The sequence below is a fragment of the Felis catus genome, chromosome A3 (assembly GCF_018350175.1).
Source record: "Felis catus isolate Fca126 chromosome A3, F.catus_Fca126_mat1.0, whole genome shotgun sequence".
In the NCBI taxonomy this organism is placed as follows: domain Eukaryota; kingdom Metazoa; phylum Chordata; class Mammalia; order Carnivora; family Felidae; genus Felis; species Felis catus.
Window position 1 is genome coordinate 127,192,125 of NC_058370.1, and position 24,339 is coordinate 127,216,463.

The 24,339-nt window shown below is 38.0% G+C and overlaps 1 long non-coding RNA gene across 6 annotated transcripts in view; it reads left to right on the forward strand.

Annotated features, from left to right (window-relative positions):
* The window catches only part of LOC109498383, a 403,201-nt gene that overhangs the window by 43,551 nt on the left and 335,311 nt on the right, over positions 1-24,339 (forward strand). The gene's annotated exons all lie outside the window — the stretch shown is intronic.

Sequence of the window (24,339 nt, forward strand, 5' to 3'; positions counted from 1 at the left end):
AATGTAGCTTGGTGCAAATTGATATGCGTTTTTCTGGGTAGTCTAAAAGGAATCAAGTCCAAAGACAGATTAGAAAAAAAAAAGCGCCTATACATTTATTGATTAACACTTACCCTCTTAAGCCAGCTGTGTTCACTTGATTTGTTTGAACTTCAATCTTTTGTCTTCCTTATAGTCAATAGCGTCTCACGTAAAGACATAGAGGAGAACTTACATGCTCCTCATCAGGGGCTTAGGAATGACTAGTGTTTTCATATCTTGTTTCTCATCAAGGCATGAAGTTTTAAGATACAAACAATTACCATTCACAGTAAGACTACAAAAGAGCCTCATTAATATATGTGCTAATTATTTTCCTTTCATGTGGTCATAGTTCTTAACAAGGCTGTAGTTATTATATATAAATATTACCAGGTCTCTTGTGACTTCCATAACAGCAATGGCAGAATTAAAGAGAGAGCTGCATTCTGTGTGCTTATGGTCAGACTCCTTATTGCTTCTCACTCCCATCATGACGTTCATAATCTCACCACTAATACTAGTCAGTTTCAGCTAGGTCCTCTAACATAAACTTGAAGTTTTAACAGAATGGATGTTTGATTCTCTCTCACATTTCAGTTTAATAAAGATGGTTTCCTAAGTACTGATTCCAGGACCCAGGCTGCTGCCATTCTATTTCCATTGTCCAGCAGGGACTTGGAGTCCTGTCCTGGATCCTCTGTGTCCATACTGTGGGTGAAGAAGAAAGAGTGTGGGAGGCTGTGTACATTTGTATGGGTTCCTAGAAGGAGTGTGTATTAGTTTCCTGTTGTTGCCGTGACAAATAAGCACAGACTTAGAGACTTAAAATAATACGAATTTATTATCTTACAATTCTGTAAGTCAGAAGTCCTAAAATGGAAGTGTCAGAAGGAGAAAAAATTTGAACCATGCTTTCTGAACTCACTTTAAATTTATGAATTCTAATCCAGTGGAGTCAGTGCTGTGCCCACTAATTCTACTACATTTCCTGAGCCTAGTGATTCTCAACCTTTGTATGTATCAGAGTCACTCTGAGGGCTTCATGAAAACATATTGCTAAGTTTGAGTCAGTGAGTATGTGTGGAGCTAGAGAATTTGCATTTCTAACAAGTTTTCGGATGCTACTGATGTTGCTTGTCTAATAACCACACTTTAACAGCCACTACAATAGTGCATTTATTGTTGCATTTCTTTGAGTATTTCACATCTCCCGTAGCCTTAAATTTCCAACACCTCTTCTGTCACCCCCACTTTCAGTTGGTGATGGCCTTGAGCCCTATCAATGCTTCCCAAACTGTGAGTGGGAAAGATAATTTCTTTCTTTCTTTCTTTCTTTCTTTCTTTCTTTCTTTCTTTCTTTCTTTCTTTCTGATTTCTAGTATGTTGCTCATTTTTAGTTTCTAAATTTTTAAAATTTCCAACCTGTTACTTCTGTAAAATACAGTAAGTATTTATTCTGATGTGCAAAAAACGGAAAAGAAGAAAACAAAGAGCAAAAATATGAGCCTAAACTTTTAATATTAGGTTCAATAGACATAAAAACACTCCAAAAATTGCCATAATACTTTCTAAACACACACTCTCAATTTATGTCTTTCATTTCATTGAAAGCTAGAATCTAATGGGTGGAGGACAAGTGCCTATCTGTAAGTCCCACTTTATTAGCACTGCTCTACATCCCTGAAAATAGAGCAGTGAGAAGTGACCTCTCCCATTCCCCATTCCCATTTATCTACCCAGCCACCCTCCCCAAATATTCCCCATTACTACATATAAACTGTCCAAACTCTTAGAAAGGGTCAAACCCTTTTGTCTACTCAATGAAATTGTTCTAGCAATTCTTTCCTCTTTCTCTCAAATTCCATTTGTTTTCCCTACTACACTATTCCCATCAGAAAACAACAACAACAACTAGTGGTAATTTCCACCCCCTTTAAAAAAATAATTCCTTTTTTGACCTCATATTTCTCCTCAGCTATTTCTCTGATAGCAAAACTCTCCAGAAGAGCTCATAGACTCAAAACAAGAAAAAGCAAACAAACAAACAAACAAACAAACAAACAAAACAACTATGCTCTTGTGGGAATTATAGATCCTCAGCCCATTGGAAGTACTGGTTCAGAATTAAACTTGACCTTGTGTTGCTAGTGCTCACCTTTGTAGTCAGATAGGTGCTGAAGGATGAGTCAGTCTGTCCTCACAAATGTGTTTTTCACCAATTCTCCAAGCCAGTTTCCTCACCCTCCCACCACCAGTTAAGCAAGGCTGAGGGGTTTAGTTAGGTCATTGTGGCTGCCTTCACCACATCATTAATGAAGACACAAACTGAGCTGGACCCAGCACCAGACCTGATACCATCTAACCACTCACCATTTGCCATTTCCCACACATCTTTCTTTGCACTTTTTACTTTAATCTGAAACAATTTCAATGAATGCTTCAAGTGTGATTTCATTAACAATGTCAAGTACTTCATAAAAATCAAGATCTATTGCAGTTATTGTTCTTCCTTCTCCTGCTTCATAATTTCCAAATTAAAAATAACCATTTGTCTGGCATGATTTGTCTTTGCAAAGTCTTGATCCTCATTGCCCCCAAAGCTGTTATCTTCAGGAATGTCAGTTTTTCTTTTTTAAAATATAATTTGGCTTAGATGGTTGTTGGCTTTGTCTTATGAAAATTTACAGAATTGTCATCTCATGTCTTGACTTGTTTCTTCCTTTCTTGTCCAATTTCCTGTATTTTCCCAGGACACTATATTTTCTCTGAAGTGTACTAACGTAATTTATTCTAACTCCTTCACATTATCTATTTGAGAAAGGAACCATCTCTCTGTCCCCTCCCCCCAAACAAGAAACATTTTCTTTTGCCTTTCTAAGGGCCATTCCCTTATTTGAGTCTATCTTGATTCTGCGAGCATAAGGATATATGGTTTCTACATAGCATTCCCACCAACTTTAAGTTTCTGTGGATGTGAGAACGGGAAGGTTATAAAAAGTAATTTAGAGACAAGAAGCCACTGAATAATCTTATTCTTTTCTTTCCTGAACACTTTGCAGCAGACACACAAGAAGGGGCTGGTGCGTGGCTCTGCTTTACCAAGAGTAAAGGGAGCAAAGAATGCCAGTCATGTTGGTCACAGAGAAATTTGGTCCTTCTGAGTATATGCCTTGAATCTGAGACCACAAGTATAAGTCTGAGATAATCAAAATTAGAGTTGCTCATCAGCTTGCATAGAATGGTAGAATGACTAACTTATCCTTGTTTGCCTAGGACTTAATCAGTTTTAACTCTGCAAGTCCTACGTCTTGGGAAACTCCTCAGTCTCGGGTAAACCTAGAGAGTTAGTTACCCTATATGGCACAGAAGCATCTTGTTGCCTCCTGGATATCCATGACCAATGACCTCTCTTGGCAGTGTGCTTTCAGGGGTGTGTTTCTTTTTTTGTCTAACTCAAGTAACACAACTGTTCTCAATTTGAGTATGTGTATATGTAGAGGGTTTGTGGGTGTGGGACAATGAGAGAAGTTCAGAGATTGGGAAGCAAGGAGAGAGAAGAAATCCTCCCAATATGAATAGCACAGGGATATGGAAACTTCTCTTTTCCTACCATCATTATATTAGGGTCGTCTGGTCATTGCACATCTTGCATCAAATATTTAATATGCAGCATCTCCATTAAAAACCTTACTTCTCATAGATTTTTAAGTGCTTACATATGAAGTTGCCAGATTCCTTTGGCTGGGCCAAAGAAGAATGGATGGAGAGCCTTCTCTCTTCATGTTCTTCCAACTTAGGAAAGTACTGGGGAGGAAACTTTTATATCTCTTTACATCATTTAGTAGCTCTTTCCCAAAGGAGGATTTGTGTGTACTCTGGTTGTCTAAAGGCTAACAGTTAAGGCATACTTTAAATTTCAGGGTTACCTTTGGCCTCCCAAATTTTCAGTTGTCTCCATTTCATTTTGCTCTTTCATTGCCTTCCTCATGAATGGTTCAGTGGGCCCAGAGCTATCTTCAAAGTCTCTCTGCCAGTTAGTAATCTTCTCTGCTTACAGGTGAGTAAGCAATTGGACAAAGAATCTATTCTTGAGAAAAAAAATCTCCTCCCCTCAGATAGATCCTAAACTCTATATGGAATGATGTGGTGATTGTAGTCTTAGGTTAAAGTTATATGTTTGAGTCCTGCTTTTACCAGAGAGTATGCATTTAAGTTATTAGATGTTTTAGGCAACTAATATTGTTGATCCCAGTTAAGGAACAGCAGTAAGGAACAGGTACTCATAGTGAGGTGTAGAAGATGGTTCTTCAGAAGAGGTTTTTTCTTGCTGTATTTTATTTTTCATTCAACCTGGGAGAAACCTAATTTACTGCTAATCTGTTTAGTATATGACAACCATTAATATATTGTATATATGTACCACAATGAGGTATCACCTCACACCTGTCAAAATGGCTAAAATCAACAACATAAGACACAACAGGTGTTGGTAAGGATTTGGAGGAAAAGTAACCCTTTTGCACTGTTGGTGGGCATATAAACTAGTGTAGCCACTGTGGAAGACAAATGGAGGTTCCTCAGAAAATTAAAAATAGAACTACCCTATGATCCAGTAATTGCACCACTGGGTATTTACCTAAGAGTATGAAAACACTAATTCAAAGGGATACATACACCTTTACTGTAGCATTATTTTCAGTAACCAAATTCTGAAAGCAACGTAAATGTCCATTGATAGATTAATGAATAAAGAAGATGTGTGTGTGTGTGTGTATATATATATATATATATATATATATATATATATATATATATAGTGGGATATCAGTTGGGAAAACATCTTAGTGACATAGGTAAGAGATTATGCCACTTGGACTACAGTTTTGGAAGTAAGGTAGAATTGCAGGACCATTTGCAGAAAGTTTGAGAAGTATATTTAACTGCACCTGGCAGTAAATTGGATAAGAGTGAGTTGGAGTAGAGGAGGAGTATGGATCAAAACTTATTCTACATGTTTCTACAGTGAACTAAGAGAATAAATATGGTATTTATTCACACAGAGAAAACTGGAAGAGAAGCAAAAGAAAATGTTGAATTGGAAGAAGAAGTTATGTGGTATTACCTAAATTGTACAAGTAGAGGAATTGAGGTCTTAGAGGTTAAATAACTTGCTCAAAAATCACAGAAAATATATTGCAGAGCTGAAAATCAGACCTAGAACTTTTGATACCTAATTCAGGATTACTACCATGACTTCATGATCCCAAATGTGTAGTCATTGTTTTTTATCTGAAGTGGATGTCAGAAGGAGGAGATGAATGATTTCCATTAGGGATAGGACTTGGTAGAAAGGATGGTGTCTCATTGACCTCTGAGGCCTCTAATCTGGAAAATGAATGGAGAATCACAAGTATTTATCTGCAGCCAAAAAAATGGAAACAAAATTACGTTGATTGAGTGAAGAATCACCCTTTGTAAACCTACCTTTATGCTGTGAAGAACTAAAGGAAAGGAAAGAGAGTGAAGAAAGTGGTAAGAAAACAATTACACAGGGTATTAACCTACTAGTTCAAGGCAAATGCAAGTCATGTTTTGATTTATGTGTTCTAATTAATGTCTAAGGAGTTTCAGAGATTAACATTGGGCTTCTTCTGTGCTGTATGGTTTCATTTTTCTCGATTATAATCAGAGAATTGGTCCCATGAGGGATATGGGGACTGATAGAAACAAAGATGTGCTATTTAAGACAGAGATTTACAAAGCAGCTGAATGGAAGAGGAGGAAATGAGTAGGAACAGAGCCCTAATATGAGAAATGGCTTCATCTGTTCTGAGGCTTCTTCTGGGACCTTGTTGCCACCTTGATTCTCTAAAGTGAGCACCTCAGACCTTAGGGAGAGTCTCTGTGCCTGTAAGATGGGTAGCAAACCTAGACAACCAGATAAGAAGGTGCATTTAAGGACTGATTGGAGTCTTTACTGGAAACATCTACTTGGTAATGAAGAAGAGTACCTCAGTGGGCAGAGAAACACTTTGATTAGCCATTTGAAGGTGGAGGTTGAGATCCTAAAACCATGGATTTAGTTGGTGTCCAGAAATCAGGAGGGACAGCTACATCCCTCAGCTAAGCTAATGAATACAAATGTGTGCCTGAAGCCCAGCAAAGGAGAGGTGAGATGGGGAAGAAGAGCTATTGCCTAATATGATGGAAATAATTGAGTGACATTTAAACAGGGGGAATGTCTAATATTTAACTTTAAGTTGTTATTATCATGACCATGTAACCACCCCCTCCAACATACACACTTTACTAGTTCCTCAATGTTCAGTAAAATTTGCTACATAATTGTATTAGTTTCCTGGGACTTCTATAACAAAGTATCACAAAATGGGTGGCTTCAATAACAGAAACTTATTGTCTCACAGTGCTGGAGACTAGAAGTCTGAAACCAAGGTGTTGTCAGGGTTGGCTCATTCAAAGGAATCCCAAGTGGAATCTGCACCTGTAGGCTTCTGGTAATCCCAGGCATTCTTTGGCTTGTAGATGGTGATCTCCCTTTGCCTTCCCATCATTTTCTATGTGTCTCTGTCTCTGTGTTTAAATTTATCATTTTTAAAAACCTGTTCACTTATTTTGAAGAGAGAGAGAAAATCCTAAGCAGGCTCTGTGGTGTCAGTGCAGAGCCCGACACAGCGCTTGGTATCAGGAACTCCAAGATCATGACCTGAGCTGAAATCCAGAGTTGGATGCTTAATGGATTGGCACCCAGGTGCCCCCAAATTTCTCATTTTTATAAGGACACAGTCATATTGGATTAGGGCTCACCCTAATGACCTCATCTTAACCTGATCATCTGCAAAGTCCCTATTTTCTTCTTTTTTCATTAAATTTGTTTAAATGTTTATTTTTGAAAGAGAGGGAGACAGAGCAGGGGAGGGGCATAGAGAGAGGGAGATGCAGAATCAGAAGCAGGCTCCAGGCTCTGGACTGTCAGCACAGAACCCGACATGGGGCTTGAACCCACGGACTGTGAGATCATGACCTGAGCTGAAGTTGGACGCTTAACTTCCTGAGCCACCCAGATACCCCAAAAGTCCCTATTTTCAAATAAGGTCATGTTCACTATTCTATATTATAATATGGAATTGAGGGTTAGGACTCCACCATCTTTTAGGGTGGGGACATAATTTGTAACTTGTATTTTGTATTTGTCTACTAAGTAATGAATTAATGGAGTAAGATGGAATATATTGTAATAACAAGGAAAGGGAATGCATTCTACACCAGAGTCAATATATTGAAGAACAAAGATAACACTGGGGGAATGATGGTATGATTAGAAAACAAGAGAAACAAGTCAGTTAATACTATGGAAACTATAGGTAGGTTTCAAGAGATGAGTCATAAGCCAGCTGCCCTCCCTCTTGCTCCTAAGTTTATTGCTGAAAGGTATATTAGGTTTGAGCCTATTTCATAAAATAGGGCATTTCAAGTTCAGTATGAACTTTCACTTTACAATACCCAGCTCACAAAATTCTTATCCTAGGACAGAGCCATGTTCTTACGATGGCTGCCAAAGAGTTTTGGTATAGGGGTATAGGGTATAGGGGAAGACATATTAAACCACCTGGACCGTACATGTCCTTGAAACACCACCCCAAACTCAGAAGGAATTTATGAAAAAACTTCCAGAGTATCTTTATATCCTCAGCTTCTTTCTATCTCTCTACATATTTCAGATAGAAAATCAGTTATGTGCAGTACTTTGCAAATATTTTGGCTCAAGAAATCCTCTAGAAAGGTAGGCATGAAAGAATCTTGGAAACTGGAATCTTTGTACCCATGCTTTCTTTGCATTTAGTGTCTCCTAGCTGAGCTTAGGAAGTCCATGAGAAATTTGCTTTCTTAGGTCAAACCACTGAACAATAATATTCAGGTAACTGGGCTTATCTTGGGAGGAACGTGATTAGCAAACATACCTTGGGAGAGGCCAATTGCAACATGAAAGAGGAGGTATTCTCAGGCACTGGAGAGAAAGATTGTGCATTGTGAATAGACATCATATTATGGAGATACTACAATACTGAAAGGTCTTTCAGACAGGGAAAGAAGCTAACTGACAGGAAATCTATGAGGTCCCGCCATATACATAATCCATCTGCAACCTCAAAATGTCAAATATGTCTCTCAAAGACTATTCAGCTAAAAAAATTGTTTGAAGTCAGTAATTGGGGTAGAATTTCCTTCGAGTCCAAGGAAGAAAGTTTTCTTTTTATCTGCATGTCATTTTTTTTAAAACCATGAACCAACCCATTGAACACCTCTGAATATGTTTTAAAAGTAGAGAGACTGATCCAAAGGATGATTAAAGTGAATGGTTACTATTATTTATGGTACAATTCTCCTATAGGAATTTGAACTACTTAGGTAGAGCTGAGGAATTTCTCCAATTCCCTAATCAGTAAGATTAATTTTAGACAAAGGGGAGAAGGAAGTGGTATTGTCTATTCTCGGAGAATAGCCTGGAACAAAATAGCAGCGCTGGTAGCCCCCACTCAGATTAGGGAAGATGATGTTATGAGTACGATTTAGCCACCGGAGGTCGAATTTTTGACATCTGAGAACCTGGAGAGTTGAGAAAAGTATGACTTCCACCTCTACTTTTGGGAGGAGATAATCCTCAGAACATGATTGGTGACCACACTCACAAATTTCCCTCTTTACTTGGGTCTGTGGAGTCTTATGCTGGTAATGACTGAGGACATTGTGTCACAGGTGGTGAGGATGGACTTAGCCATGGAAGAAAGTATTATCCAGGTCCAAGTGGGTAGTACATTAGAAGCAAAATCCTGGGACTGATGAGAAGAAATACCCTTTGCTGACTATGAGGAATGATGATGGATATTTCTTAGGAGACAGTGCTTATGCCAAGAGAATCTGGCTTGAATTATGTGGAAGGCTGAGGATGGATGGGAATATGCAAGCAGGCTGGAGAGCTGAGTCATTTATTTCCCTAGTAGTGATTAAGCTCAATTGGTAGAGCTTCCCGTTCTTTTTCTGGAGGAAAGGACTGTAGAGGGAATGAAGTGGATAGGCTCCCCTCCATGATAACATTTCTTCTTCTTATTGTTTGGATGTCAGAGTTCCAGAAGTGAGACCTGGCTCCTAGTGTGAAGAAGAATGTTGGAAGACAAAATCTGGGATTCAACCCACTATCCTGGACAAATTAAAAGTTAAAAATTTTTTCTTTGGGTTGGAAGAGACCCAGCTTGCAATTATCATCCTAGAGTGGGATGTGGGAAGAAATGTTTCCAACATCCAGTAAGAAAACAAGGGTGGGAGTTTATCAGTTGGTCAAAGGAGGGATGTGGGAAAGCCAATATCTGAATGGGTGGCAAAAGTCCCCATCCTTCCAGATATTATTTCACATGAAAAATGGATTGATCCAGAGAAGTCTAATATGCTCAGAGGAAACCCAAATACCTTGTAGATATTGGAAATATGTGGGGTACTAATCCTATGGAGAATGATGTTTAAGCCAATTTCACTGGAAATGGAAATGAGAGGATACCTTAGTCCATACCACAGTGTGGATATCCACTTAATTGTCATGTTTTAGCTTGTAATTAATCTGAAGGAAGACCATGCAAGAAGGCATGAGGGCAGGGAATAGGATCCAGGACATCACAATGTGTCACCATCAGGATCTCAAGAATCTAGTTTGGGAAACCGGACACTTTCATCTCATCCTGGAAAAGTTATATGCTTCTGGGGGAAGAGTTCAGGTGTTACACAGTCAGACAGAATTTTGTTTCTCCTAGTCCAGTAATATGACCTAGTCTAGTATCTGAGTCTCACTTACCTCATCGGTAAAATACTCACAAGAATTTTGTCAAGATTAACAAAAATTTGTGTCAACTCATGGAAGATACTCAGTTGTTGCTCATTGTTGTCATCTCACTGTACTGAACAGGGTGCCCTGTACATAATAAGAGCTTAGTATGATTTTGCAGTAATGGTATATTGTAACTTTGAGCAAAAAACATTTATCCTTGAGTATGTACTTGCTTTGACTCGTTTCCAAAGTCCACTGCAAGCATCACTATCCTCAGGATCCTGCTATTTCCTCCTATCTCCGATTAGGGCAGTATGGGGTACTTACTGGCTGAGAGTTCAGGCTCTGGTATTAGCCTATCTGCATTTGATTCCTGGGTCTGCCATTTACAATCTGTATGGCTTGGGCAGATATCTTAGAGTCTCTTTGTTTTATTTTCCATATCAATAAAATGGAGATTATAACAATCCTGAATCCTCTGCAAGGACTGCATGCATGTCTGTGTGAAGCACTTATAAGGGTAGTGCATGCTCAATGAATGTTAGCTGTTATTACTATAGATTCCCTTCATACACTGTTCAGCCAAGAGACACATTTCTCTGACATCAGGAGGGAGGGGATGAATATGGGCATCCCTCAAACACTGTGCTTTAAGGAGCTGCTGGACTGATCTGAAACTGCCTCCAGAATATACTGATTATGAGAAATGCTCTGGGTCTTAAGGAAGCCAAACCATATTAGCTCATGATAAACCACCAAGTTCCCGTTATTGTTCCTGTATTACGAGTTTCCTGTGGGCCAGGACCAAGCTGAAGTGTCTCGTCACCCACCACATGCAGTGCAGGGCTGTGCTCATAGAATGATCATTCATTCACTCAGTCATTCATTCATCAAATGTTTATTGAGCACTGACCTTGCCAGGCAGCAACTATGTAGTGGATGAACTTGAGAAGTCATATTAGAGGAGGTTAAGAGCCAGGTGGGAGGGGACACAGTCTCACTGATGTCCTTGTTTATAGAATGACAGTGAACAAAGTGGGAGTGATTATAGGAAGTACAGCGTTCTGGGCAAACCACAGGCAGATTCATGAGCGAATTCTGGGCAGCTGAGTTTCTGCATGGCTGGGGGTCAGGGGTGAGTCATTGATAATGTTTCCTAAAGTTTGCCTCCTTTTCACACAGACCACTTTGTCTTCTGTTTTATTAAAGATAGGACATATGCCAAGAGAGGAAGCAAGCTTTAAGTACAGCTCAGAATAGAAAGTAAGATCTATACTTGGCTGAAGGCCACTCTTGCTGCTCTTCCTTTGGGCGCTTCTTCATTGGCTGGGCTTCCTGCCTACCAGGGTGGCTTCAAGGTTACTGCTCTCCCTTTAACCACTTGTGTATGCTCTGAATGTGCAGTAGAAGAATTGAGTGCATCTCTCCTTCCATCCTACCCTCCCACACTTTAGTGTCTTCTAAGTTAATACTTTTAATGCCCTCTGCTTAAAAAAATTTTTGAAATGTTGATTTTCTAAGGAAACAAACAAACAAACCTATAATTCCTTATCTGGATGTAGATTTTTTCGACTTTGTGATGAATGAAGCACTCTCACAACACTACTTTATTTTCCATATAACAACACTATCAGGCAGGTAGGGAATTTGTATCCATTCCCATAGAGCACTGCTGTGTGCTCAAGCACTGCACTGTATAGGAACATTCTTTTACTATTTCAGATACGGTAGTCCCTCCTTATCTGCAGTTTCAATTTCTGAGGTTTCAGTCATCCTCAATAAACCTTTTTGTATTTAAAACATTTTAAAAATTTTACTATATATTTATACAATTCTTGATTTCATGCCATTCATCTAAAGTTTATTCTTCTTAATTGTTAAGGATTGTATGTTTAAGTTTTTATTTTAATTCCAGTTAGTTAACATACAGTGTTATATTATTTCAGGTGTACAATATAGTGATTCAACAGTTCCACACATTACATGGTTCTCATCACAAGTGCACGCCTTAATCCCTATCACCTATTTCACCCATCCCCCAACCCATCTCTCCTCTGGTTGTTCTCTACATTTAAGAGTCTTTTTCTTTAAAAAATGAAAAATGTTTTTTAAAAAAAGAGCAACTTTTTTTTAACACAGTTAAAAAAAACTGTCAGTTGAGCATTTGACTCTTGATTTTGGCTCACGTCATGATCCCAGGGTTGTGGGATTGAGCCCTGTATTGGGCTCCACACTGAGTGTGGAGACTGCTTGGGATTCTCTCTCTCTCTCTCTCTCTCTCTCTCTCTCTCTCTCTCTCTACCTCAGCCCCTCTCCCCCATGCACACTCTCTCTCTTTTAAATAAAAAAAACAAATAAATAATTTAAAAAGTCTGTTTCTTGGTTTGTTTCCCTCTCTTTTTCCTTTGCTTGTTTTGTTTCTTAAATTCCATATATGAGTGAAATCATTTGGTATTTTTCTTTCTTATTTTGCTTAGCATTATACTCTCTAGTTTCATCATGCTATTGCAAATGGCAAGGTTTCATTCTTTTTTATGACTAATATTCCATTATATACCACATCTTCTTTATCCATTCATCAATCAGTGGACACTTGGGTTGATTCCATAATTTGGCTATTGTAAATAATGCTTCAATAAACATAAAGGTGTACATATCCCTTTGAATTAGAATTAGTGTTTTTGTATTCTTTGGGTAAATGCCCTTTTGTACAATTTCTGGATTGTAGGGTAGTTCTATTCTTAACTTTTTGAGGAATCTCCAAACTGGTGCATTGTCTGCATCAGTTTCCATTCCCACCAACAGTGTATGAGGGTTCACTTTTCTCCATATCCTTGCCAACGTCTGCTGTTTCCTGTGTTGTTAATTTTAGCCATTCTGACAGGTGTGAAGTGATATTCATTGTAATTTTGATTTGCATTTCCTTGATAATGAGTGATGTTGAGCATCTTTTCATGTGTCTGTTAGCCCTCTGAATATCTTCTTTGGAAAAGTGTCTGTTCATGTCTTCTGCCCATTTTGAATTGGATTACTTGTGTTTTGGTATTGAGTTTTACAAGTTCATTATATATTTTGGATACTAACCCTTCATCAGATTTGTCATTTGCAAATATATTCTCCCATTCTGTAGATTGCCTTTTAGTTTTGTTGATTATTGCCTTCCTGTGCAGAAGTTTTTTTTTATTTTGATGAAGGCCCAATAGTTTATTTTTGCTTTTGTTTCTCTTGCCTCAGGAGACCTATCTAGGAAAAAGTTGCATTGGCTGATGTCAGAGAAGTTACTGCTTGTGTTCATTCTAGTATTTTTGTTTTTATAAAATAAAAATAGGTCTCACAGTTAGATCTTTCATCTGTTTTGAATTTATTTTTTGCGTATAATTTAAGAAGGTGGTCCATTTGCATCATTTTGCATGTCACTTTCCAGTTTTCCCAACACTATTGGTTGAAGAGATTCTCTTTTTGCCATTGGATATTCTTTCCTGCTTTGTCGAAGAGTAACTGACCATCTAATTGTGGCATTACTTCTGTGTTTTCTATTCTGTTCTATTGATCTATTTTTTCTATTTTTGTGCCAGTACCATACTGTTTTGATTACAACAGCTTTGTAATATAACTTGAAGTCCAGAATTGTGATGCCTCCAGCTTTGCTTTTCTTTTTCGAGATTGCTTCAACTGTGCGGGGTCTTTTGTGGTTCCATACAGGTTTTAGGATTGTTTGTTCCAGTTCTATGAAAAATACTGTTGGTATTTTGATAGGGATTCCATTAAATGTGTAGATAGCTTTGGGCAATATAGACATTTTAACAATATTTGGTCTTCCAAACCAAGAACATGAAATGTTTTTCCATTTCTTTCTGTAATCTTTAATTACTTTCCTCAGTGTTTTATAGTTTTCAGAGTACAGATCTTTTATCTCTTTGGTTAGGTTTTTTCCTGGGTATCTTATTATTTTTGGTGCAATTGTAAATGGAATTATTTTCTTAATTTCTCTTTCTGCTGCTTCATCATTGATATATAGAAATGCAACAGATACCTCTACATTAATTTTGTATCCTGCAACTTTACCGCTTTCATCATTAGTTCTAGCATATTTTTGGTAGAGTCTCTCAGCTTTTCTCTATATAGTATCATGTCATCTGCAATAGTGAAAGTTTGATTTCTTCATTACCAATTTAAATGCCTTTGATTTATCTTTTGTTGTCCGATTGCTGTGGCTAAGACTTCCAGTAGTGTGTTGAATAAAGGTGGTGAAAGTGGACATCTTTGTCTTGTTCCCAACCTTAAGGGAAAAACTCCCAATTTTTCCTCACTAAGGAAAAGTTCCCCATTAGCCAGAGATTTTTCTTTTCTTTTTAAAAAATGTTTGATTTATTTTTTAAGAGGGAGAGAGTACAAGCCAGGGAGTGACAGAGAGAGAGGGGGACAGAGGATCAGAAGCGGGCTCTGCACTGACAGGCTGACAGCAGTGAGCCCAATGAGGGTCTTGAACTCACGAACTGTGAGATCATGATCTGAGCTGAAGTTAGACGCTCAACCAACTGAGCAACTCTGGCATCCCAGCCATGGGTTTTTCATATATTGCCTTCTTTATGTTGAGTATGTTCCTTATAGAAGTACTTTGTTGAGGTTTTTATATCATGAATAGATGCGCTTTGTCAAATGCTTTTTCTGCATCTATTGAAATGTTCTTATGGTTTTTATCCTTTCTCTTGTTGATCTGATGTATCACATTGATTCATGTGTGAATGTTGAACTACCCTAGCAACCTAGGAAAAAAATCCCACTTGATTGTGGTGAATGATTTTTTAAAATGTATTGTTGGATTAGGTTTGCTATTATTTTGTTGAGGATTTATGAATATATATTCATCAGAAATATTGGCATGTAGTTTTCTTTTTTTGTCGTATCTTTATCTGGTTTTGGTATCAGGTTACCCTGGCTTCATAGAATGAATTTGGAAGTTTTCCTTCCTTTTTTATTTTTTGGAATAGTTTGATAACAATAGATATTAACTCTTATTTAAGTGGTTGGTAGAATTTGCCTGTGAAGCCATCTGGTTGTGGACTTTTATTTTTTGGGAATTTTTTGGTAACTGATTCAATTTCTTTGCTCATTATTGTTTTGTTCAAATTTCCTATTTCTTCCTATTTCAGTTTTGGCAGTTTATCTATTTCTAGGAATTTATCCATTTCTTCTAGGTTGTCTAATATGTTGGCATAAGTTTTTCATAATACTCTCTTACAAGTGTTTGTATTTCTGTAGTGTTGGTTATTCTCTCTCATTTGTGATTTTATTAATTGAGTGCTTTCTCTTTTTTTCGTGATCAGTCTGGCTAGAGATATATAGATTTTTATTGATTTTTTTCAAAGAACCAACTCCTGGTTTCATTGATCTGTTCTATTTGTTGTTGTTGTTTCTATATCATTTATTTCTGCTCTAATCTTTATTATTTTCTTCCTTTGTTGTTTTAGATTTTGTTTGTTTTTCTTTTTCTAGCTTCTTTAGGTGTAAACTTAGGTTGTTTATTTGAGATTTTCTTGCTTCTTGATGTAGGCATGTATTGCTATAGACTTCCTTCTTAGAACTACTTTTGCTGCAACCTAAAGGTTTTGGACCACTGGGTTTTCATTTTCATTGGTTTTCATGCACATTTTTTATTTCTTCTTTTATTTCCTGCTTGACCCATTCGTTGTTTAATGGTATGTTATTTCACCTCCATGTATTTGTGGTCTTCCCAAATTTTTTCTTGTTTTGACTTCTAGTTTCATAGTGTTATAGTTAGAAAAGTTGAATAATATGACTTTGATCTTCTTGGATTTATTAAGTCTGGTTTTGTGGGCTAATATGTGATCTATTCTGGAGAATGTTCTATTTTCACTTGAAAAGAATGTGTATTCTGCTGTTTTAGGATAAATGTTCTGTTTAGCACTTTGAAAATATCATGACATTCCCTCTGTCTTGGAAAGTTTCTGATGAAAATCCCCTGATAGCCTTAGGGGTTTCCCTCATATGTTACTGTATTCTTTTGTCTTGCTGCTTTTAAATTTTTTTCTTTCTTTATTTTTCTTTAAATTATTTTTTCATTATCACTATATGTTGCCAATTTAATTACAATATGGTTTATTGTTGATCTGCTTTTGTACATTTTGTTGGGAGTTTCTGTGTTTCCTAGATCTAGATATCTGTTTCCTTGCCCAGATTAGGGACATTTTCAGCTATTATTTCTTCAAATACATATTCTGCCCCCTTTCTCTCTCTTCCTCTAGGAGTCCTATAATATGAATGTTATTATTTTGATGGAGTTACTGAGTTTCCTTAGTCTATTCTCATTTTGCATAATTCTTTTTTCTCTCTCTCTCTTTTTTTTTTAGCTTAATTACTTTCCATTATGCTATCCTCAAGGTCATTAATTTGTTCCTCTACTTCTTCCAGCCTGCTGTTTATTGCATCAAGCTTGTTTCTCATCTCATTTATTGCAATATTCATCTCTGATTGGTTCTTTTTTATCTTTGTGTTAAGGGTTTCACTGATGTCTTCTATTCTTTTCTCAAGTCCAGTAAGTATCCTTATGATTATACTATATCAGTCATGTTACTTATATCTGTTTCTCTTAGATCTCTGGTGTGGCTAAGTCCTTTCTTTCATTTGCAATACATTTCTCTGTTTTCTCATTTTGTCTAAGTCTCTATGCCTTCTTCTCTGTGTTAGGAAACAGCTATGTCTCTGGATCTTGAGGGTAATGGCGTTATGAAGAAGAGGTCTCATGGTGCCCTGCCATGTAGGGTACCTGTTTCCTGTGGCCTCTTGCTTCCAGGAGTGTCTCCTATGTATGCTGCATATGCTCTGCTGTTTTGTTCTGGTTGCTTTATCCTTCAGGCTAGTTGTTTACAAAGGCTTTCTTTGCCTGCTATGAGTGTGTTTGGTCCCTGACCTGAATGTTTTGAGTTTTAACTAGGTGAAACTCTGGTCTGCTTGTGAAATGAGACCTGTCATCACTGCCACTGGAACCAAGGCCCCACAAAACTCCCAGGGCAGGAGACGTGGTGTTGGCAGGGATTTGGGCTGGTTGTCTTGGGGAGTGGGCCTACATGCTGGGACTGAAGCAAGCATGACTGGGAAGAGTGGTTCCACTGGAGGGTGGGGGTGAGTCTTGCTGTAAGCAAGGTAATAGTGAGTGTTGGTGCAGAGTTAGTTCCTACAGGTATCTGTGTTTATGTAGAGGTGAGGGAAATGGTGCCTGCCAGTTCCTTTTTTCCTGGGGGATTTCTCTCCGTGCACACTGCCCCTCTTGGACATGCTCTGAGATGAGCAAATACTCTTCCTACTATGTGCCCCAGGTGCTCTTCAGATTGCTATTTCCATGCTATATGTCCACGGGCTGTTTGTCCTGCTTTGTCTCCAAAAGCAGCCCCAGTACTTCCAGGCTCTCCTCAAGCTAAGCCCAATGACCTTTAGAACTCCAGGCTGTGAGCCCTGCTGATTACAAGAACTCATGAAATCTGACTCCACATGCTTTCCAAGCCAATTGCTATGGGGATTCATTTTCCCTTTGTACTCCTCTGTGTGCTAGTCTGTCTCCTGCCCTTCTCTGAGACCACTGCACCCTCCACACTGCAGAGGTCATAATCTTTTTCTCTTCAAAACCATATCTCTGCACTTCCTACCTTCTTCAGTATAGCCTCTTCTCTACCTTTAATTGTGAAGTTTGTTCTACCAGGCTTCAGATCAGTTTTGGGGGTATTTAGGAGGATTTGATAATTATCTAGTTGTATCTTTGAGAGGAGGCAAGCCTAGGGCCCTCCTGCTCTGCTGCCATTTTTCACCCTCCCTATTCTCAATAAACATTGGTCAGAAGAAGATCATCTTCCTTCTGATGTATAGTCAGAAGGTCAGTAGTAGCCCACCCAGTGCTATGTCACAATGTCTGTGCCATTTACCTCACTTCATGTCATCACCTAGGCATTTTATCATGTCACAGCATCACAGGAAGAAGGGTGGGTATAGTATAATAAGTTATTTTGAGAGAGAGAGACCATATTCACATAACTTTTTTTACAGTATGGTATTATAATTGTTCTATTTTATTATTAATAATTGTCACTAATCTATTATTGTATCTAATTTATAGCTTAAACTTATCACAGGTATGTATAGGAAAAACAATATATATAACATTCAGTACTATCCACAGTTTCAGGCATCCCCTTTGGGTCTTCAAACATATTCCCCACAGATAAGGAGGGCTACAATAGTGTTATACTCAGAGGTAAAGTCTTAATAAATAGAGCCATGACTTGAAACTATAGTTCATACTTTCTGTCCCAATTTTCTTGCTACTACTCCAAGTGCTTGTTAGAATTTTTCTGGAAGGAAGAGAGATGAATATCCACTTTCACTGGACCTATTGATTGGACAGATCCAATAAGAACATAATACCTTGGAGAAGTCTAGTCGGTCTTCGAAAATGTTCCTGCTACCTCTCTGTTTAAGTGCATTCCTTTCAAATTCCTTCTTTATTATTACAGTATAAATGGTTGCTCTCATAACAGGGTTCATGGAGTTTCTCACTGCCAATATGTAAATATAAAATATAAATATAGAAATCAGTTTCTATAAATAAAGATAACTTCAAAAATTTTGGCTTTATTATATTATCCAGCTGGTAATTCTTTTTCTTGCTTCTCATGCCTGAGGACAATCTATCCTTCTGCATTTCTTAGCTTATTCTCACTCAGTTCCTCATTATCTCCTGATATTGATTCTTGTATATATAGGAGGGAGAGAGGAGATACTACTTATCTCCTGTCTCTCTGGCCTCTATATACACTAACATCATCTCTATGGGACTTATTTTACACAAATCTCCCCCAACTTAAACATTTCTCCACCTAAATTCTATCTCCCTTCCAGCTACCACTATATCTCTTTCTTCCCATTACAGCAGTTTTGATAGGAATGATACCTACTTCCTCAGTCACTCATTGCTTAGCCCTCTCTAGTCTGGATTTGGTCCCTAATATGCCAGCTTAAGTGGTTTTTCTGAGGTCACTGCTGACCCCTGTGTTGGGGGAGCCAGTGAGTATTTTCTAGATCTCTCTGAAGCATGTGAATGTGGACTAGACCTCTCTTCGTCACATTCCTGCAGGTCATTTGTCTTCAGACCTTCATATAGTACTTCATACTTGTTAAATGAATAGTTATTCAGTATTGACTATGTGCCAGGTCCTATTCTAGAACTATGCCTTTTGCCATATTTTGGTACCTTGATCTTTAATAATGAAGTGAGTGTATAGGGAGTACTTATGCAAATATAATAAAGCCAAAATTTTTGAAGTTATCTTTATTTATAGAAGCTGATTTATATTTTCATATTTTGTATTCACATATTGGCAGTGAGAAACTTACATGAACCCTGTTATGAGAGCAACATAGAGTCTACTTAATCACCAAGTGCAAAGTTCCTGATGTCACACCCTTTATACTCTTCTCTAGGTTTTAGCTTGAATATTCATAAGCCCACTAAGATGACTTTACGTTGGAATGAGGACTGTCATTATATGATCTAGGATTATCATAAAAAGAATATTTGGATCAGAGAATAACTTGAAAATTTGGGAAATCACAATTTCCCGTTATTTGGGAGAAAACAGAAGATTTGGGGAAATGACCTATTTATAAAGAACTGTGAAGTTGTCAACTCCTTGGAGTGCGAATTCAGAGTGGTTCATAAAATCTGTACTTCATTGAGAATTGAAGAATGTTAGATAATGGAGTTCAGATATTATCTTGTCCATACTTCTCATGTTGGAAATAAGGACAGTGAAGCATATATTTATAGAGTTACTTTTCCATAGTCAAACAGAACATGAGTGTCAGAGTTGGCTTCCAAGTTCAGCATTTCTGTATGAAAGGAGACTGAACTTTCAGGCTGGGCTCGATGTCCACCCTCTGGGCTTCCACAGCATGTATCACACTGGGTTATAATTGCCCATTTTGCTTTCTAGTTTTCTCTATTCATCAGTGGCCTCATTGAAAGTAGACTTTTTCTGATTTATATTTGTATCCCAAGCATCTAGCATAATAAGTAAATAGTTACTGAGTATATGTAAATGGAATGATAGGTAATGTGTTGGGTGCTTAGTACACAAAGATGTCAAAAAAGAAAAGATCTAGGTTTTGGAATAGAACTGCACTCTCTCATTTAATTAATTGATTCCACATATATTTTTTTGAACATTTATCATAGGCTGGGCATTAGGTTAGGAGCACAAGACAGAAATGATTGGGTGACCAAGACAGAAATGATTTCTGCCCAAAAGGAACACAAACTGGTGAGAGAGAGAGAGACATTAAGCAACTAAACACTCAGTAAACAGATAATTCCAACCAATAGTAAATGTGAAGACAAAGACATATAGAGTTATGAGAGAGAGAGGGTATCAGAGTTAGGGGCATATGATTTATACTGGGACTTCAGGAGAGGCTTCTTCCTGAGGGGGAGACACTTGAACTGAGACCCGAGTGATGAGGAAGAGTGATTGATGTCAGTGAGAAAAACATCCCCAGAGGCTATAAAAGTACATGTGGTGGCCCTGACACAGAAAAAACATGACGGAGTGATCTAGCTAAAGATTATTGAACAAATGAGGTGCCTGGATGGCTCAGGCAACTGGGTGTCCGATTCTTGATCTCAGCTCAGCTCTCAATCTCAGGGTCATGAGTTCAACCTCCGTGTTGGGCTCCATGCTGGGCGTGAAGCCTACTTAAAAAAACCAAAAAACAGCAACAACAACAAAACAGATTATTGAGCTAAAAAGAGAGATATGCAAGGTGCAAGGTGAGGTGGAACAGGTGGGCAGGGGCCAGATCATGATAGAAATGATAAGGGATTTGGGTTTCATTCAATGTGTAATCCAATTTTTAAAAATAGCTTTTTTATTTTTGGAACAGTTTTAGATTTTCAGAATTATTGAGAAGATAGTACAGAGTTCCCATATATACCACATCCAGTTTTCCTATTATTAGCACCTTACATTAGTTTGGTATATTTGTCATAATGAAGGGATCAATATGGATACCTTATTATTAACTAAAGTCTATAATTCAGATTATTTTGATTCTCCTCTAATGTTCTTCTGTTTTGTTATCCCATTTAGGACACCACATTAGAATGAGTTATCATATCTCCTTAGATTCCTCTTGTTTGTGACAGTTTCTCAGACCTGTGTCTGATTTTTATCTCTATCTCAAGTATCTAGCACAAGATGCACAAGATGCTGGGGCTCAGTAGGATTACTGAACATAGAAACACAGACATTAATCTCTCTCTCTCTCTCATGTCAACCTTCCAAACTATGTGTATATAGCATGAGAGGTTGAAAATTTTTCTGCATATTGTTTTTCATTAAAATGGGCACTGATGATCCTGGAGACAGATCCATACCCACTGCTCTGTCAAGCTTATTTCATTGGCTGCTAAGGGCTGCCTTTAGGATACCTTCTTTGGAAGTTCCAATTTATATAAACATATAGATAGATAGATAGATAGATAGATAGATAGATAGATAGATGATAGTTTTTGAGTTTTAGAAGAACTCTCTTTGCTTTCTGCCTTAATGCCAGGGGTACTTTGGGTTCTGTGACAAACATACCATTTTAATCTTTCTTTCTTCTTGCTTTGGCTCATATCCCTCTTTTCTAATGTCTACCATCTCCCCTCTTCACTACCTGTCTTCTTCCCATTAGCAAGAGCTGAGCAAGGGTCAGGCCAGGGCTCCCTCTGACTTTGAACCATGATAAGTGAGTCTTTTTCAAGATATCTGGTTCTAGAAATCTAAGAGACTTCTACCTGCTTCCTTTTACAGAAGAAGTAGAGACGCTGGAATATCCTTGCACCTGATCATGTTGGCCTGAGAGGACATGCAGATAGACTACTTCTTGCTTTTAGTTCTCAAGTTCCCTTTTATTTCCCATACCAACAAGAGATTTAGGCTCCCTGAGTGGCAAACAACATTTCTCTCTAAAGTAGTCAATACTGTCTGCCAAAATACATTTTTTTTTACTCACATTTTGATTACAAATGTAGTTCCTTTCATCTGTTTCTTCATCTCCAACTTCCTTGAAAGGCTTTTCTTCATACCAAGGATGATAAGGGATTTTAAGCTTTGTGGGGGCAGGGCAGAGCAGGACCTTTCTCATATAAATGTGCTTCCTGCATGGTCTCTCCAATAAGCCAATATTTATTGAATCTAATACAAAAATTATATACAAATTAGCCCATTATTTTGTAGGAATACATTTTACAAATTTAGGTTTAGCTAAACAAATATGCCATAGTAATTGGCTTCCTGTTGGGAGGGAGCAGGGAAAGGGTATATATCTGTGTATAAAAACCTTTAGTTAAGAAGCAGGACCCAAGTAACTAGAATCATTGCCTTAGGTTTTACTTTTAGGAGAGAGTAAAGAAGGAAAAGAAAAATGGGCCAAATAAAGCAAATCAGGGATTTAGTCATTAAGAAGTACCCAAAGCCTTCTGACACACAAGTAAAACTTAATCTGTATTTAGCCTAATTCCCTATTCAATGCTGATAAGGGTGAGATCCCATGGTCTGGAAGGGTCATCGCTCAGAAAAGAAGTTCATGCTATGTGTCTGCCTGGTTTTACAAAAGCAGACCTATACAGCCACTTAAATTCCAGTAATTTTCTGTAGCAGGGACTGAAATAAGGGAAGAGTATGGTATGGTACAGAGGTGGACATTAGGATTCTAAGGTCTGGGTTCAAATCCTCCCTTTGTCTATTATTCAGAGTGCAAGATTGAGTAAGTTTGCCAGTCTTTCTGATTTTGATCTTCTCACTTATGAAATGTAGAATGGTGCTATGAGAATTGAATGAGATGTTGTATATGGTGTGATATACAAGTCCTTGGCATAGAATAGGCACTTAATAAATATTAGCTTCTTTATAAGCTATTGTAACAACATGGGTTTCCTAATTAAACTCTTGTTATCCAGAATGCTTCACAATAACCATTCCAAGACTACATAATTAAATTTGGAATGTACTATACTGTGTGTGAGTGTGTGTGTGTGTGTGTGTGTGTGTGTGTGTGTGTGTGTGTGAATACAGCAAAATCTTACTCTTCTCAAGCTGTCTTTCAGTAGCAACATCTCATTTGAATACATAAAGGACCAGGAACCATGTATAAACAACTTCTGAACAGACACAGCAGATGTGACAAAATTCATGGACTCAATAAGTATTGTACACTATGGGTCTGGAGTTCTCTCTTGTCCATCAAGAGAGTGGGACACAGGATTGAAAATGCAAGATAGGCTGATGTCCAGGAGGAGACAAGAGCCCTGAGTAAGGGTGCTTGCTCCCTTTTTATTAGGATCAGAAGGCTTACAAGCATGATGGGTGTGTACAGAGAGACAATCAAACCGGGAACATTAACTCACGGGTGTGGGGAAAGTGGGATTTTGGAGATATGTGGTGTTAGGGATTTGGGTCAATACAAAACAAGATTCTGGTGCTACATGGAAGGTTCTTTACAGGAAACATGAGGCCCCACCTCTGTTTACCTAAACTGGCCTAGGGGACAAGAAAAACAGAGCATGCTATCTCAGGGTCAGCAAAGCATCTTTCTTTTGCTAATTAGCTCCGCTCTGGGCAACTTCACCCCACTGGGGTCTATAGCCCTATTTACCTGTTTACCTAATTTGGTCCTTCCTTCCTGTGAAAGCAGCTTTCTGCTATAGTACTAAATTGGGGGGCATTTCTGCCTTGAATACCTAATCTTGTTTACCTCATCTTGGATGTTTTCATCCTGAGATTCCCTATTCCTATACCTTTGTCCTATCCTGGGGGCCTTTGCCCAGTTTACCTAATCTTATTTACCTAATCTTGTTTACACAAACGTGCGTGTGTACATGCTATGGCTGTCTAATTCTTTATAACCTTGTTAACCCATTGGTGCAAGCTCAGGGAATTCCCAAGCTTATTCCTCACAAATAAGGTGTAAGTTTTTCCCTCAGATCAGAAGCCCTCTGATCTCACCCACTTATATGAGAGGAGAGAGGTGGCTTCATATGCATATTTTTTTAAATTGTCATATTTATTGGGGCGCCTGGGTGGCTCAGTCAGTTAAGCGTCCGACTTCAGCTCAGGTCATGATCTCGTGGTCCGTGAGTTCGAGCCCCGCGTCAGGCTCTTTGCTGACCGCTCAGAGCCCGGAGCCTGTTTCAGATTCTGTGTCTCCCTCTCTCTCTGCCCCTCCCCTGTTCATGCTCTGTCTCTCTCTGTCTCAAAAATAAATAAACGTTAAAAAAAATTTAAATTGTCATATTTATTTTTAATGCGTTAAGGAGGTATGATTGACAAATGAAAAGTGTATATATTTAGGGTGTATACATGGGATATTTTGGTATATGTATACATTGTGAAATGATTAGCATAATCAAGGTAGTTAACATATCCATCAAC